Raw genomic sequence first — 16,700 nt, 5'->3', positions numbered from 1 at the left:
GCCTGCAAGCCACAACTAGAGAGAGAGAAAACCCACACAACGGACTTCCCTGGTGGCACAGTGTTAAGAATCCACCTGCCAATGCAGGGGACACAGGTTCAAGCCCTGGTCCAGGAAGATCCCACGTGCTGCAGAGCTGCTAAGCCCACGCACCACAACTACTGAGCCCATGTGCCACAACTACTGAAGCCCACGCACCTAGAGTCCATGCTCCGCAACAAGAGAAGCCACCGCAATGAGAAGCCCAAGCACTGCAATGAAGAGCAGCCCCCACTCACCACAACTAGAGAAAGTTCATCACAACTAGAGAGGACCCAACACAGCTAATAAATAAGTAGAAAAGAAAAGAAAACCCGCACACCACAACCAGAGAGAAGCCCGCACACTGCAAGGAAGAGCCCGCCCTCCCTGCAATGAATGATCCCACTTGCTGCAACAAAGACCCTACGCAGACGCACACACACATACAAAAGCGACACACACACACACAAAAGCCCAACTGAGAACTAGGACAGGGACACAGAGGCGGCCAGGTGGAGCAGACAGTTGAGGCAGGGGGAGAACCAGGGCTGTGTAAAATCAGTCAAAGCACACCTGCGCTCAGAGGTCTAGGGGGACCCTCCCAACCCAGCCCCTGTCTGCTCCACTGCCCCATAGTTGGCTCTCACCCTCGCGGGATTGTAACTCCTCCTGGCGCAGGGGGGCGTGAGTTTCAGCTCCACACCCAGCGTCTGCAGCAGCACCTCTCATGGTTGGCACGCAACGCATATGCTATGAATTAGTGCATTAATGAGTTAGTTGGTGAGGTAGACAGCTTCTGGAAGGCTTACGTGGCCCACAGTGTCAGACGCTGCAGATAAAGCACATAAGATGAGGAGGGAGAACAAGCTCACTGCTTGTGGAAATTGGGAAGTCACAGGTCACAGTTCCAGAAGATGGTTTTGTTGACTTGAAGGTATGCGCACCAGACCTTCAGGGACAAAGGGTGGGGGGTCGGGGGGGAAGCCAAGGTGATAACTATTATTCTTTATGTCCCTCCCCCCACCCCATGCCTTGTGGGTGTGGAAAGTCACATGGCTTTGAAGAGAAGCAGGATTGTTACGGCAGAAGAGAAAAGAAATGGAAACAGTCAACTTTAGGTTTTTAGAAAAAATTTCCACGAGTGGTTTAGTGAAATCAGGTGTGGGGAGAAGCTGGGGAGCGGGGTACAGAGCTAACAGCAAAGCAGCGGAGTCTGGGAGACAGAAGAAGAGCAAGAGGCCCTGCTTCCAGGAGACCTGGGGGAGGCCTGTGGGGTGTTGAAGGAGGTCGGAGACGGGGGCCAGGAACCCTGACCTGGTGGAAAGAGGGCCTGCGTGGGGCACAGGGTTGCGGGGATTATATCAGGACATCACCATGCTCCTACCTTCCCAGCTCGGGGCTTTCGCACTTAGGTGCCCTCTGCCGGGAATGCTCTTCCCACGGCTCAGCCCCTCGTTGCCTTCGGGTCTCTCCAGAAATACTCTCTCTCAGAAGGGCATCCCCTGACCATCTGTCTAACACAGAACCCCCCTCCCCATCTCTCTCTAGTCCATTTCCCTGATTTTACTTACTTCCCTAACACACACAATATGCATCAGGGCATACGTGGCCACCAGATTTCCTAAGATCCTATTTTCTATTTCTAATAAAAATAAGGGAGGTGAACAAAAATATAGAAGGTTCTTCAACATCACTAATACATTTCTCTCTCTTCTAATGCATGTCTGCCACATGATAACATTTCTACTGGAAGGTAGAAGGCAGAAGTTCCCGTATCAGGATCCCAAATGAAGAAAGAAATGTTGAAATTAGATGTCAACACAGTCAGCAATTTTGGTTTTAAAAGAAAAGGTTGGGTCACCTCATCCCTTGGGAAGCAGTGGCCAGGTCACATCCACAGAACCCCACCACAGAAGACCCTCTGTTTGCCCTCCTAAGACAGGGTTCTGATAGACAGCAGGGATTCTCCACCACTCAGACTTCTGAAACATAAGTGACCCCGCAGAGAGCTAAGAAGCTGGCATGAGTAAAACCTTATTAAATAACCATTACTCTGTCTTCTAATAGAAATCTCTCCCAGTAACAAGCATGTATAATCTATTAGAAGAGAAAAATGGTTTTTTAACGGTAGAAAATTTTATACGTCTTTCTCCCAGAGAGAATCCTTCTCTCTCTGCCTTAAAAAGAACCAATTAATTAATAATATAAAACTCTGGGGACTTCTTAGGTGGCTCGGTGTTTAAGAATCCACCTGCCAATGCAGGGAACCCTGGTTTGATCCCTGCCCCAGGAAGATCCCACATGCCATGGAGCAACTAAGCCTGTGCACCACAACCACTGAGCCTGCGCTCTAGAGCCCATGAGCCACAACAGTTGAGCCCGTGTGCCTCAACTACTGAAGCCCGGGCACCTGGAGCCCGTGCTCCACAACAAGAGAAACCACCACAGTGAGGAGCCCGCGCACCACAATGAAGCAGTAGCCCCCGCTCGCTGCAACTAGAGAAAGCCCGTGTGCAGCAACAAAGACCCAACGTAGCCAATAAATAAATAAATAAATTTATTGAAAAAAACAAAAACAAAAAACTCTGGCAAGGAGAAGAGCGGGGTCTCTCCAGCTCAGGCCACATGAACCCAAACAGCAGGCCAACATCTGCAAACCAGCCTACACCCTTGGGAGCACATGCATGAAAAAGTCGATGTAATCATTCCTCTCTTGGCTATAGGGAGAGGGCCTCTGTCAGCAGGGGCTTGCATGGTGCCTATGGTTTTTCCAGTAAAAGAAAACCCACTCGTACCAGGACCTTGCTGAGCCTTTCCAAACTGTCATGTGCAAGTTCACCTTTGGTGCCCCAGGACACCTCTGAACAGAATCAGGACCCTGAATGTCCAAGAAGATAGAGCCCTAATGCTTCACTAGGGTGGGACCAGACAGTAGTCAAACCCTCCCCTACTACATGTGGGGCTCACTTCCATGTCCTGTGAATGGATTACAAACTCCCAGTTTAAAAATGAAATAGCCAAGTCATCTTGAACCCAGTCCTGCAAAGGGACGTGTCTTGCCAAGGCAGAGAGAGGAAAGCCAGCAGAAGAAAGACAGAGCAGTGAGAGCAGAATTCATCACAATTCAAGTTCAGTTGGATTCTGAGCCTCTAATCCAAAAAGAAAGCTCACTTACATCAGCGCCAACTCCCACACTAACGGAATGACCTGGGGCTTATTTGGAATGAACGCCTCCAGCTAGTAATGCAGGAGCTGGGGCATCAGGAGAGGTAGGTGGTTAATGCCACAGGACCCTGGGGAGAACTGGCTCCAATGCTCTCTCAAGCCAGACAAGGTAAGGCCAGAAACTAGAAAGATGCCATCGCAGGAGGAAGGAGGGAGGCATAGTGGGGAGATGGCTGCTTTTAAGCTGTGAGAGCCGCTCGTCACCTGCCTTCCCGCACCAGCACACACACACATGCAAGCTGTGACACTCCAAGTACCCTCCATTCTACCTGGAGCAGGAAAGGATAGTGTTAGTGCCAAAGTGAGGAAGTAGCCAAAACTTTGTGAAGAAAGAGGAGGAACCTCTGAGGATCAAGAGGCGAGACTTTCCCCGGAACCAGGTCACCCAACAAGCTTGGAAGCCCTGGGATAAGGTAGTTTGGTGATAGAAAATTCAGTTAAAGACTAAAACCTAGGGAATTCCCTTGTGGTCCAGTGGTTAGGACTCTGCTCTCACTGCTAAGGGCCTGGGTTTGATCCCTGGTCAGGGGACTAAAATTCCATAACCCACATGGTACAGTCAAAAAAAACCCTAAAACCTAGTTCTCAGCTTCCTAGAGGATAGGAGAACTCTAAAGAGGAGGAAATCATCTTGAGAAGGACATCAACTTTTGATAGAGGAGTGTAAAAGGGTGGTAACGATTTTGGAAATAGATTGTGTTGTTCTCTTTTTTGTTTCTCCATACGTTCATTTATTCATTCATCCAGCAAATAGTTACTAAGTGCCTGCTGTGGGTCAGACATTGCTGAAAGACAAAGGACACATAACGATAAAAAAGATGACAAACTTTCTGCCTTCATGGACTTTATATTCTGGTAGGGAAGGCAGTCAATAATTTTTTAAAAAGCTGCAAAGGGACTTCTCTGGTGGCGCAGTGGTTAAGAATCCACCTACCAATGCAGGGCACACGGGTTCAAGCCCTGATCCGGGAAGATCCCACATGCCGAGAAGCAACTAAGTCCATGTGCCACAACTACTGAGCCTGTGCTCTAGACTCCGTGAACCACAACTATTGAACCCACGTGCCACAACTATTGAAGCCCACACACCTAGAGCCCGTGCTCTGCAACAAAAGAAGCCACTGCAATGAGAAGCCTGCGCACCACAACAAAGAGTAGCCCCCACTTGCCACAACTAGAGAAAAGCCCGCGTGCAGCAACGAAGACCCAATGCAGCCGATAAATAAATAAATGTATTTAAAAAAAACAAACATGCTGCACATTATTTTAAAATAAATAAATAAATATTTAAAAAGCAGCAAATACTTAGATGGTGCTTTCCATGTGTCAGACCCATTTCTAAACCCTTTCCATATAGTAACTCATTTTACTTTTATTGCAAGCTCCCCGGTAGGTGCTATTATTATCTCCATTTTACAAATAAGGAAACTGAGGCATAGGCAGGCTATGTAACTTGGCCAAGCACAAACGGCTAATAAGTAACAGAATAAGGATTTGAACCCAGGAAGTTGAATTTTAGAGTCCATGTTTTTAATCCACATAGATTGGTGTAGGTGTGGGTATGGGTTTGGGTGTGGGTGTGAGGATGGAGAGGGAGATAGAGACAGAGACAGAGAAGAGGACAGGAGAGCGCTAAGTCAATCATCCTGAAGGAGACAAAGTTTCAGTAGAGGAAGCCAGCTGAGAGAGGGATAGATGGATAGATAAATAAATACACGCTATAAAGAAAGCAGTGTAAAAAAAAAGAAAAAATAGAAAGCAATGGTGGTGGTGCGGCATTTGGTTAGGGTGGCCAGGGCAGGTGCCAGTGGAATTGACCAGGGCATATCCCCAAGGCCTGGCCAAGCCACAAGCAAGTGTGATCATGAGTGACCAGGTCCAAGGTCTTCAAAAGCAAACCCCAGAGAAGACCCAGGGTTGGAAACAGTTCCATTACAGCGCTCACTGTCCGAGGGCAGCGTCCACTGCAGCAAAGTCCAGCTGCAGTGCAGAAGGTCCATCGTGTCATCTGCCTCCCTTCCTGGGCCATAAGCACATCCCTATGTGCGTTCACCAGATGCCAAGGAGAGAAGGGAAGGGGAGCAGCAGCCAGAAAGATGGGGCTTTTTATAAAAATAGACTCAACATTCACCCCAAATGCCTGTTTAAATTATTGAATCTGAGTAAGTTTACTCGACTCGACTAAAATGTAAAGCCCCCGAGGCACCTGGAGCCCTATCTAGCAGAACACAGGCTCTTAAGGAGTGCAGATCCGTAATGGAAAACATCTAGACTAACCCTGCTCGCGATACAACATTTGCGATGCCGCTGCCCCCAAACGAAGGCTACTTTGGGAAGGAGAGAAGAGAGGGCACGGGATGACCAGCAAGAGAAGCTAAATGCGTCTGTTGTCTTCCTTTAAGGTGGAATGGTCATGGTTGCACAGATGTTTAGCCCTGGCAAGGGGTGGGAAGGAAACACATGTTTAACTATATCGCTGGAGAGACCGAAAGTATTATGCACTGATCCATTATAATTTTTCTAAAGCTTAAAGCATGGTTTAGGAGAAGCCGTTTGCGGCATTGCTGCATTCAGTTACCCAGCACAGATTTGGATGGGCCTGGCAGCAATTTCCAGGCTTCCAAATGTGGGTCATAAATATGTGTTAATCAGAAAGGACATTGCAATCAAGTGGCTTCATATATTTATCATCCTTTCTATGAAAGGCATTTATTAGCAACCTCCTGCATAAGGTTCAGGCAGCCTGGAATTTATATGCAGAAAATAAGCAGTCACAATTCCTACCCTCTTGAAATTTAAACTTGGCAATGTTGATTTCAACAATCACATAAATATACAACTGAACAAAGCTCATCTGCAATTATTCTCTGTCCCCCATGCCTCCACTGAGATCCAGTCACGGAGAAGCTCTTTCTTACGACCACTTAGCAATTCTCACTGCTGGAAACTACAGAGTAGTTTCACTGCCCTAAAAATTCCCTGTGCTCCACCTCTTCATCCTCCCTCTCCCCAAATCTCTGGCAACCATTGATTTTTTTAATTGCTCCCATAGCTTTGCCTTTTCCAAAATGCCATACAGTTGGTCGGAGTCATACAATAGGTAAAATTTTTTTTTTTGGTAAACTTTTTAGATTGGCTTCTTTCACTTATTAATATCCATTTAAGTGTCCTCCATGTCTTTTCATGGCTTGATAGCACACTTCTTTTTAGCATGGAGTAGTATTCCACCATCTGCATGTACTATAATTTACTTATCCATTCACCTGTTGAAGCTTGGTCGTTTCCAAGCTTTGGCAACTATGGATACATAAAACCACAGTAAACATCTGCATGCAAAATTTTGTGTGGACGTAAGTTTTCAGCTCATTTGGGTAAATACCAAGGAACATGATTGCTGGATTATGTGGTAAGAGCATGTTTAGTTTGGTAAGGAACTGCCAAACTGTCTTCCAAAGTGGCTGTACCATTTTGCATTCCCACCAGCAACGAATGAGAGTTCCTGTTGTTCTGTATCCTCACTAGCATTGGTGTTGCCCGTGTTTTGGAATTTAGCTATTCTAATAGATAGATAATTGTACCTCACTGTTGCTTTAATTTGCAATTCCCTAGTGACATATGACAGGGAGCATCTTTTCACATGCCACCCCATCACTTTTGTTGTATTCTATTCATTGGAAGAAATTCAACAGGTCCAGCCCACACTCAAGGGGGGAAAGTTACACAAGGGCATGACTAGCAGGAGATGGGGCCATTGGGGACCGTCTCAGAGGCTGCCCAACATAACTAGATTCGGAGAAGAATGGAGGAGAGGAATTGGAAACAAATAAAGACAGTGCTTTTGAGGAGTCTTGCTATCAAGAGAAAAAGAAATGAGGGGTTAGTTGCAGAAGGATGCAGAGTTAAAGGATGTTTTTATTTGTTTTACAACTAGATCATGCATATCAACAGAAGTGATATATTTGATATATTGAATATAAATACAAAATAGAAATGCATTTTATACCTTTATTCCTATATTTCCTAGAGGTCTTATGAGCAACAGTGCTCAGGCTTGTAAGCAACAAACCTGAGATGGCATTTTTTTTAACTTTTTATTTTATTTTGGAGTATAGCTGATTAACAATGTTGTGTTAGTTTCAGGTGTACAGCAAAGTGAATCCCTTATACATACACATGTATCTATTCTTTTACAAATTCTTTTCCCATTTAAGTTGTTACATAATATTGAACAGAGTTCCCTGTGCTATATAGTAGGTCCTTGTTGGTTATCCATTTTAAATATAGCAGTGTATACATGTCAATCGAGAGGACATTTTTTTAATAGTCTGTTTTGTACCCATGTTGGGAGCCAGAAACAAGCGCACCTGTATCCCAGTGCTTCCAGGAAGCTTACCTGTATCCGCCCCCCCCGCCCCGCCCAATTGCTGAAATCAGCCACACTTCAGCAATCATCCGCTTCTGTTTAGGCAGATGAAACCAGCAGGCCTCCATGAGAGCAGACATTCTCTCTTGGCTTGAAAACAAGCCTACAGCTGCTTGGAAAAGGCAGGCTGCTGGGCAGAGACCTGCATGTGACAAATGACCCAATGAGGCCAATTAAAGTGTTACCCAACTGGGGTGATCATTTAAATCATAAATAATGTCTGCAGCTGTTTTATCTCCTGACGCTACACTACAACAACACAATAAAATGCGCACTAAACACAGAGACAAAAGAAAATGAATGGGCCAATTAATTTGCGAAAGCAAATGTCCCAGATCTGTGTCTGATGTTACTCCAGTGAGAACAAATGAGTCTCAGGATCTCCTGGGAATACGGATCAGACAACTGCTTTCTTCCCTTTCCACCTCCAGAACCAATTCAAAATAAGACACAGACGGGAAATGACAGTGTTAGCCTTACTCCTGACAAGATCGTGACTTCAGAGCTGAGTCTGTTCTACTCCCCGTGCCAGTCCACTCCTTGGGTCACCATTACCTTATACTGATCCTGGACAGCAAGAGAAGAAAAAGAACACGAATCTTCACAGCTCACGGCCTTCTGATGGATTTGCCCCCCTTTGAGAAAGGTGAGCATTGGACGTCACCTGCCATAACATACATGGGGGCCAAAAATTTCAAGGGAATAAAATGCAGGATCACGTTACGGCAGGGTTAGTAAGAAACACTATCTTTTATTCCGTTTGGACTATTGAAAAAGCACAAAGGTTAAGGGAGTGGCACTTATACCCAACTGACTGCACACTGAACCAAGAAAACCCTCAATGGATTCCAAATGGTCACTTCTTACCCCCAGTCTCCCCCTCTCATCAGAGAAGATTAGAATCTTGAAAACAGGGAACAGGTGGAGGATGGATGCCAAAAAGCCTACCCCAGTGTGCATGCTCTCAGAATTCACATTAGAACAGGATTTTATTGAAATTCCTTCCTCTTCTGGAAGGGAATGAAGAAAGGGTGGACAGAGGCTCAGGGTATAATCCCACCGAAGTTCCTCCACAAAGAAACATGGCATGGGGAGCCGGGGTGGGGGTGGGGGCTCCTCTCTAGCAGGAGCAAAACTAGCCAGAGAAGGGCCCTACACCTCCCGGGGGCTCAGGATGCCTGTTCTGCAGGTAGTTCATCATGTGTGTGAAAGGCAGGCCAAATACACACCAAGAAAGGAAATGCAGGAGGTTTTATCAAACTTTGACCGTGCACCACGCTCTAGGCCACGTACTGGGAACGCAGGGATGCATTCATACTCAAGGTGACCCGGAAAAGCTACCTTCAGGGATAAGACCCCACCATGATCACCACTATGAGCCTTGAAGAGTTTTATAGTATCAATACTCAACCACCGTGGGGGATCGATGGCGAATCTCTTTCCCTGGAGTCATTTCCCGCTTACCTGAATAAGCTCCAGGCACTAAGCTGAACTCAGAGGATGCAGTAGAGCAGGAAACCGAGTCCTCAAGGAGCTTACATTCCATCATCACGACAAGCCTGCTTTTGGAGAATACCCCAAGGTGGGCTCTACCCCACCAGAAACTCTATGATCTAAAAGTCCCTCTAACTCTATGATCCTTCTTTAACTCTCCTGGCTTCTCCCACATCGTGAAGGCACTTCCTGCTAGTAAGGCTAGACTCAGCCTAGGTACACCCCTCCTCCAGGAAGCCGTCCCTGATTCCCTTAGCAGGCCCGGCGCGGTGGCTTGGTGCTAGGCCCTTGGCACACTGCGTAGGCTTCTCTCACTTCATGTTCCTTGAGGGACGGGGCAGTTTCTCGTTCTACGTCACAGCAGGGATCACGGGTGCCTTACCGCTGGGTGGGCACTCAGGAAATATTTGTAGCCCTAAACAGTCCCTCCAACCAAAATGACCTCAAGTGCTCCAGTACCTAGAAGCCTCAAATCTCAAAATTCCAGGGACAGATTAAGGATAAAACCAAATATAAAAGCAAGGCTGAGGACTTCTGGGGGCTTGCGGACCCCCCTGGGGGAGGGCATGGGATAGGAGAGTTGAGGTGGGGAGAGGGGAGATGGGGCAGAAATACCTAACACTGAGTGCCTGGAGCTCTGTCGAACCTGCCGCGAGGTAAGTGGACACCGCACTTGGGAAGGGCTTTGAGGCGGGTGTTGGGTGGGTCGGACCCGAGGCCGGAGCTGGGGGAGGCGGGAAGGGGGCGGGGCGGTGGCCGCCAGCCCCGCCCCGCTTCCCCAGGCCGCCGGCAGGGGGTGCGCGAGGGCCCCGGGCGCCGCCGGCGGGGCGGGTGCTGGGGCGGGTGCGGGGCCGGGCGCCCGGCCGGGCGGGGCGAGCTTTTGGTTGGCTGCCGCCGGGTGCTCACCGCCCGGGCCCCTTTTAAACTGGGTCTCTCCCTCCCCCCTCCCCTTTCGGCCTCGGCGCGCGGCTAGGTAAGTGGCCTCCCACAGGCTCGACGCCAGCGCCCGCCACGTGGCCTGGGGGTCCCTGCAGTGGCGCTTACCAGGCACGCCCCTCCGGTCCCCGTGCGCGCCCCGTCTGGGCGGCCGGGACTCGGGTTCGGCCTCAGCGCGCCGCCCCCTCGGGAGAGGCCTCCCAGCCCCCGGGGCAGCCGCCGTGAGGGCCCCTCTGAGGCGGGGACCCTTCCTCCCCGGGAGGGACCCTCCTGGAGCCTAAGGGCCCCCTTTCCCCCCCCCACCAGGGGCCGAGGCGCCCGGCACCTTCTGTGCCTGTGACCCCCGACGCGTAAGGGATCCGGGCCACATGGAGCTTCAGGCTCCTTTTGCAATGAAAAAACAAAACACAAAAAACTTCGAGAGCGAAACTGACCCAGGACGGAGGCTCAGAGCCCGGGACGCTGTCCGCGTTCCAGGCGCACGCGGGGATCTCCCCCGCGGCCCGGCGGCTCTGAGCACCCGGGCCCGGCCGGGTGAGGACGTGGGTAAGAGCACTGGCCTGAAACTCCGAAAGCTGCAGTGCGGAGCCGTGTTAATTCCGGTGTGAGCAAGAAGGGGAGGTAATTTCGCCCACACAGACACTCCCCCGCCACAAATGCCTTCCCGTTGCCACCTCGCGCGGTGGTTGGGTTTATTTTCAAAGATCTTGAGTCTTGCGGGAGCGGTTACCTGCTGTGAGCCTTAAGGAGGGAGCGGGTTTCTCCCCCAGCGTTGCAGGAGTGACAGTGCATTACGCAGCATGGGACCCTCTTCCAACATTTTCAGGGTGGGAGGCCCGTCCTGGGAAAAAGCCGGAAACCTTTGGGGTTCCGACGTTTGTCCGCCAAGATAAACAGGCAGGGTTGCCCTAGAGAACGTTTGTCTCAAGGAAGCGTTTCGAAGTTTCGGTGTGGCTCTCTTCGGCATCAGTGGGCATTTTTACTGTGTTTTACTGGTGTACATCCCTATAGAAAGGGTTACTCTCCGAATTTAATAAAATTTGTAAACATCCAAATTTAGAGTTGAGTGAATGAAGGAATCATCGCTATCACTGGTACCTCTTAGAAATCTTATCTTGACATGTGAGGCTTGTGGGCTGTTTACATGCTTGCCTCAGTGGTGAAAAGACCCTTTTACGAATTTTACTGATTAGGAAGCCGAATGGGACATCAGTTTTATCATGCTTTTAAAGAGGAAACAAGGTGTAGCGTTGCAAGCTGTGTCCTAGGCACCCCCTTTCCAGCCGTATATATGGGTGGGAGGCACATGGTTTTTCCTGCCCCAACTACGTCGTTCTCTGGTGAATGGCACTACAACAGAGAGAAATGCAGTGGTCAGGCTTTGTTTTACAATTGGCTTAGATGGTGGGGATTCCTGTTGAGCCAAACAGTTGCCTCTGGGAGAGGGACTTGGGCTGAGAGAGGCAGGCAGCAGGTCAAGGAAGCAGCAGCCTGAGCTGAGCCAGTGTCTATTTAAGGACTGTGGAAACTGATCAAGTGCGGAGGACTGTTGCCACTTGCTGGCTCTGCCTAGGCCTCTGGCTAAAACAAGTTTCAGGCTTCCTTTGGTTTTTTTTTAAATGTTAAAAGTCTGTTTCCGACTTTCCTAGATAAATACTGTTGCCAGGAATGTTTATTTTTTCCAGATTGATAGTGTTGCATGCAAGCTAACAAGGAGATAGTTGGAAAGATGGTGACTGCTGACTTTGTGTGCATTGGATTCCCAGAGTATAGGAACTTAGTTCGATACTTGTTTTACTCCTGGCTGGGAATTACAGGAGATTCCCAGTGTCAGGAAGTTTGGAGACTGTAGCTGTTTTACAGGAATCTTATTCATCAAAGGTAGCTGGTAGATAGCCCAATAAAAGACTGACAAACACACACAAACACAACCATAAAAAGTTAGAGTGTCATATTCTTAACAATGTTCTTATGTTCTTCTCAATTTCTTAGCAGGCTCAGTCCGGTTCAAGATGCTGACAAACTTCAGGTATGGACCAAATGGAGAGAATCTGGCTTGAGTTATTAAATAGTTCAATTCTTGGCCAAGGATGAGAACTCTAATCTGATTGGTTATCCTGCTCTGATGGGTTAAAGGATTTACCTGAGGCCAATTTTGATAGGTAGGAATTTATTACAGGCAATCACACCCCTCCCCCCCTTTAAAAAGTATGTTTTAAATAAAATGGAGGGGGCAGGGAGCTTTTTAAGTGATTGGCATCTAATCTTTCAAGGTGTTTATCTTTGGCAACAGTTGCCATTTGGAGTTAGAATCTTCCAGAAGCTGAGGTGAATTGCTAGCATTATTAAAATAGGATTTTGAGTTGAAAATTTTGTCAGAATATTACTGTGCCTGAGTTGACAATGTGTAGTAGATTGGGGGATTCATTTTCCTTACCTGCACTGCTTTTGTGAACATGGTCTAGACACTATTTTCTTAATAGCATCTTATTTAGTAATTGTTCTAATTACCTACTGTGATACTTCTCTTACAGAACTGATACTTGAAAGAAGCTGTTGGAGGAGGAGATAAGGTATATTTGAACACGTGACAATTGATATATACAGAATAGAGGCTTTCACTTACTGTCCCTTTCATGGTGGTGAAAAGGTGCCAGATATCTATAAGAACATATATCTGCCCTAAAGAGAATTTCTGTAGAATGCAATTCCATTTAAACTATTTAAAGTAGTTTTTCTGCCAACCAGCCCCAGCCTGAAGCTTGACATAGTAACTAGACTAGCTATTGTATCAGTACAACTATCTTAAGACAACTTTGTCAGCTGCTTTAATTTACAGAGGTTATTTTTAAATCCCATTGTTTTGACTATTCTAAACATTGTATGCTTCAAAATATCCTTTTAAAAACTTGGTTTTTGTGCTTAGAATTTTTTCTATAATAGATTATTTCGATGATTAAATGTGACCCCTTTGACAGTGGATTTCTAAAGATCAGGGAGGAGTTTGTTGCATAGGATTTTAGTGTGGGGAGAGCAGGTTGAAGAACTGTTCTACACTTTGATTATGGTGGTGATTGCATTTGTCAAATTTTGGAGTGAGTTTTACTGAATGTAAATTCAACTTCAATAAACATGACTTTAAAAACTTACCCTTTCTGGCATCTTAATGACATTTTCAATGAAATCTGTGGGAAGACGGTCTTTGGTCAGTAATTGAATGATTTACTAAGATTAACATCAAAATCACCTTGGGTCATGTAAGTGACTCGTGCATAAGTAAATACTAGAAACAATCAAAAGATATGTGCTCACCCATCGAGGGTGTACAGGTTTTCTTTGTGGGCGTTTCACACATCACACACTCACTGTCCTTAACAGCTGCATTTTCAGTCTCTTGGCAGGATGTGAGCAGTATAGCACTTTTCTCTTTATCTTTTTCTTCCTTAAGATTTATTTTATTATTTATCTTCAGCTGCATTGGGTTTTCGTTGCTTTGTGCAGGCTTTCTCTAGTTGTGGCGAGAGCCGTGTGCAAGTTTCAGTAGTTGCGATGTTTGGGGCCTTGCGGGCCAAGGGCTCAAACCTGTGTCCCCTGCATTAGCAGAAGGATTCTTAACCACTGCACCACCAGGGAAGCCCTCTCTCCATCTCTTGACGATATATACTAGTAGCCACATGGTAGCGGAAAATGAAGTGTGAACGTTGTTACCCAACAAAATTTAGAATGGCTTTGGCCAATATTGGCTAAACCAGGGAATGAAGTGAGAGAATTAGGGGATAAATGAGGTTCTAGGTGCTGAGTAATTGGGTTTGGGTTAATCTCAAAGCTTGATGCATAAACCACGTGGATTACTTTTTCTCTGGGGATATTCAATGGTGCTTTTGAAAAGGGATGGGGACTCACTGGTCCAGTGGTTGAGGCTCTGCGCTTTCACTGTAGGGGGCATGGATTTGATCCCTGGATGGGGAAGTTCCACATACCAGGCAATGTGCCCCCTCCCCAAGAAATATATAGTTCAAGCAATAAACAGGTTTGTTATTTCCTTTAACGGGGGTGGGGAATGGGCCAAGTATTGGCTGTGAGTCACTGTTCTTTCCTGTGGGTGATAGGTCTAGCCACAGAGCCTGTTGAGCCCGAGCCCCCTCTTAACCATGGGCACTGGCAGATGTGTTGTGCCATCTTGCCTGTAGAAGGAAGTGGTCCCTTCAGATGCCTCCTTGTGCTTCCGGGTGTGGTACATGACCTGCTCCATCTCCTCCCAACCCCGTTCCTTGATTAAGGTCTAGGATCACCCGAGAAAGTGAGTTGCAGCCAGTCCCACTATTCTGCAAATCACCTTGCCCTCCTTGGCCTAGCACATGCCTGCATGTTGAGAAGAGCTAAAGCACGAGTGAAAAGATGGACTGTTAAACTACCAGGCCATCCTTCTGTGCTCTGAGGAGAAATGAAGCAAATCTGAAGCTGAATGAAATGTTTTCAGAGGATTTATTAGTTCCAAGGGAGGAACTATAATCATGAAGAGAATCTTTATGACTATAAAAGAAAATGTGATTGGAATACAATTCTGTTCAATGGTTATGGTTTCATTGAAAATGTCAAATCTTATGTAGGAACTCCAGTCGCTAATCTCCCAGATGTGACTTGCCTGGTATTGGCAGCAATGCCATTGCTATGTCAGTTCAGGTAGATTGTCACATAGATTCAAGAATGTGCGTATTCCATTTTTGACTGAGGTACTCTTAAGTGTTTCTAAGCTCTTGGGTACAAGTAGTTTTTGTTTCTTAAAAGCAAGCAGGTCTTTGTAGTTCAAGTGAATATTCCAAACTAAAGTATGTATTTTTTTTGAGGTTCCACAAACCTTAAATATTTATATAATTTGGTAAATATTTACTGTGTTTCTCTTGTGTGTTAAATCCTGTGATAAGATGATTCCTGCCTTTATGGAACTTACATGGTGTGGTTTATCTGTGTCACTTGGTAAGATGAAGCTGGCTAGAATGTGCCTCATTCAACCTCTTTTAAGGAATACCTTCACTCAGTATCTGAGTCAATATCTGAAAAATTCAATTGTTAGGACAAACTGTGTGGAGACTATTATATCTGTTTACACCCCCACCACATTCCCAGAATGATTTGGGGGTGGCTTATAAACAAACAGCAGACAGTAATAATTAGAGGAGGGAAGAAAAGCTCAGCAACAAGACAGCAGGATATAAAATCACACCACTAGACCACATGCTGTAGGCTTCCACCAATTTGGCTCTGAGCTTCCTAGGAACCAGAGGAAATCTGGTTGGCAAATTTGTCGTTTGGCACTTGAATATAAATTTTATTTTTTATTTATTTATTTATTATTTTTTGGGGAGTACACCAAGTTCAATCATCTGTTTTTATACACGTATCCTCGTATTCCCTCCCTTCCTTGACTCCCCCTGCCCTCGAGTCCCCCCCACCCTCCCCGCCCCAGTCCTCTAAGGCATCTTCCGTCCTCGAGTTGGACTCCCTTTGTTATACAACAACTTCCCACTGACTATTTTACAGTTGGTAGTATATATATGTCTGTGCTACTCTCTTGCTTCGTCTCAGCTTGAATATAAATTTTAAATGGACAAGGTGGAGGGGGTGGGGTTATTTGCATTCTAGACTCCCTGGAATCCAAGTGCTTCTTCTCCCTCATCAGCTAAAGAACATAACTTTGTACTCATAAAGATTGCCTTTCCAGAAATTACCTTGTGTTCATAAGCTGAAAAGTTCTGATTCTAACATTTTGTTATAAAATTGTGACTTATCTGGAACTATGCAACCATGGCTAGAGAGCCCCCTGGAGGAGTTTATCTGTACTGCAAGGGCCAATTATCTTGCGGTACCTTCCCCTGTTGCCACCTGCATTTCCAGAACAGCTACACATCAACCTGTTTCAGAGATTAAAGAGGTAAAATCCAGTCCATGCAGGTTGATGTATGTCACCCTGATTTGTTTCTGGGAACAGAGAAGAATGTTGTAGTTGATGGAATGATTTTCCAGTTGGACAAATGCTCTGACAAATTACCCCCACTATCTGGCAAAATAGAGCCCATTGTATCATCTGTAGATCTCCTAGAGTGGAGAAATATGTGGAACCTTGGGAATCATCATAGAGTCTAAACTACTCCAGTACAGTAGCCACTAAGCACATGTGGCTATTGAGCACTTGAAATGCAAATTGACATGCTGAAGTGTAAGAGACATCAGCTTTGGAAGAATTAATATTTAAAAAAATGCATCTAGTCATTTGTATTATTTTTTAGATTCCACAGATATAGAAAAAAAAAAAAAAGCCTGTGGTTACCAAAGTGGGGAGGGACAAATTAGGGTTATGGGATTAACAGATACAAGCTGACGTATATAAAATAGATAAGCAACAAGGATATACTGTATAGCACAGCGAATTATACCTGTTATCTTAGAATAACCCAGAGTGGAAAAAAACTGCAAAAGCACTGAATCACTATGCTCTGTAACTGGAAATAACACAATACTATAAATCAACTGTGCTTCAATTAAAAAAATATAAAATCTCAATTTTATATTGATTACAAGTTAAATGATTTTGGAAATATTA

At 46.1% G+C, this 16,700-nt stretch overlaps 1 long non-coding RNA gene and 1 other non-coding gene across 3 annotated transcripts; both read left to right on the top strand.

Moving 5' to 3' along the window:
- Positions 1–10,120: 10,120 nt before the first annotated feature.
- On the top strand, positions 10,121–13,237 carry LOC130850847 (uncharacterized). 2 transcript variants are annotated; one of them, XR_009053031.1, is made up of 4 exons: positions 10,121–10,136; positions 10,406–10,720; positions 12,092–12,128; positions 12,634–13,237. It is a non-coding gene; the product is annotated as an uncharacterized LOC130850847 (long non-coding RNA). The 2 variants fall into 2 exon arrangements; XR_009053030.1 differs by lacking the exon at positions 10,121–10,136 and having other exon boundaries at positions 10,147–10,720.
- LOC130852877 (small nucleolar RNA SNORD93) lies at positions 12,181–12,251 on the top strand. Its single transcript, XR_009053579.1, has one exon. It is a non-coding gene; the product is annotated as a small nucleolar RNA SNORD93 (small nucleolar RNA).
- Positions 13,238–16,700: the final 3,463 nt, after the last annotated feature.

This window comes from Hippopotamus amphibius, chromosome 4, assembly GCF_030028045.1.
Source record: "Hippopotamus amphibius kiboko isolate mHipAmp2 chromosome 4, mHipAmp2.hap2, whole genome shotgun sequence".
Taxonomy (NCBI): Eukaryota; Metazoa; Chordata; class Mammalia; order Artiodactyla; family Hippopotamidae; genus Hippopotamus; species Hippopotamus amphibius.
Note: the sequence above shows the minus strand (reverse complement) of the source record. Positions and strands in the feature narration are given on the sequence as shown.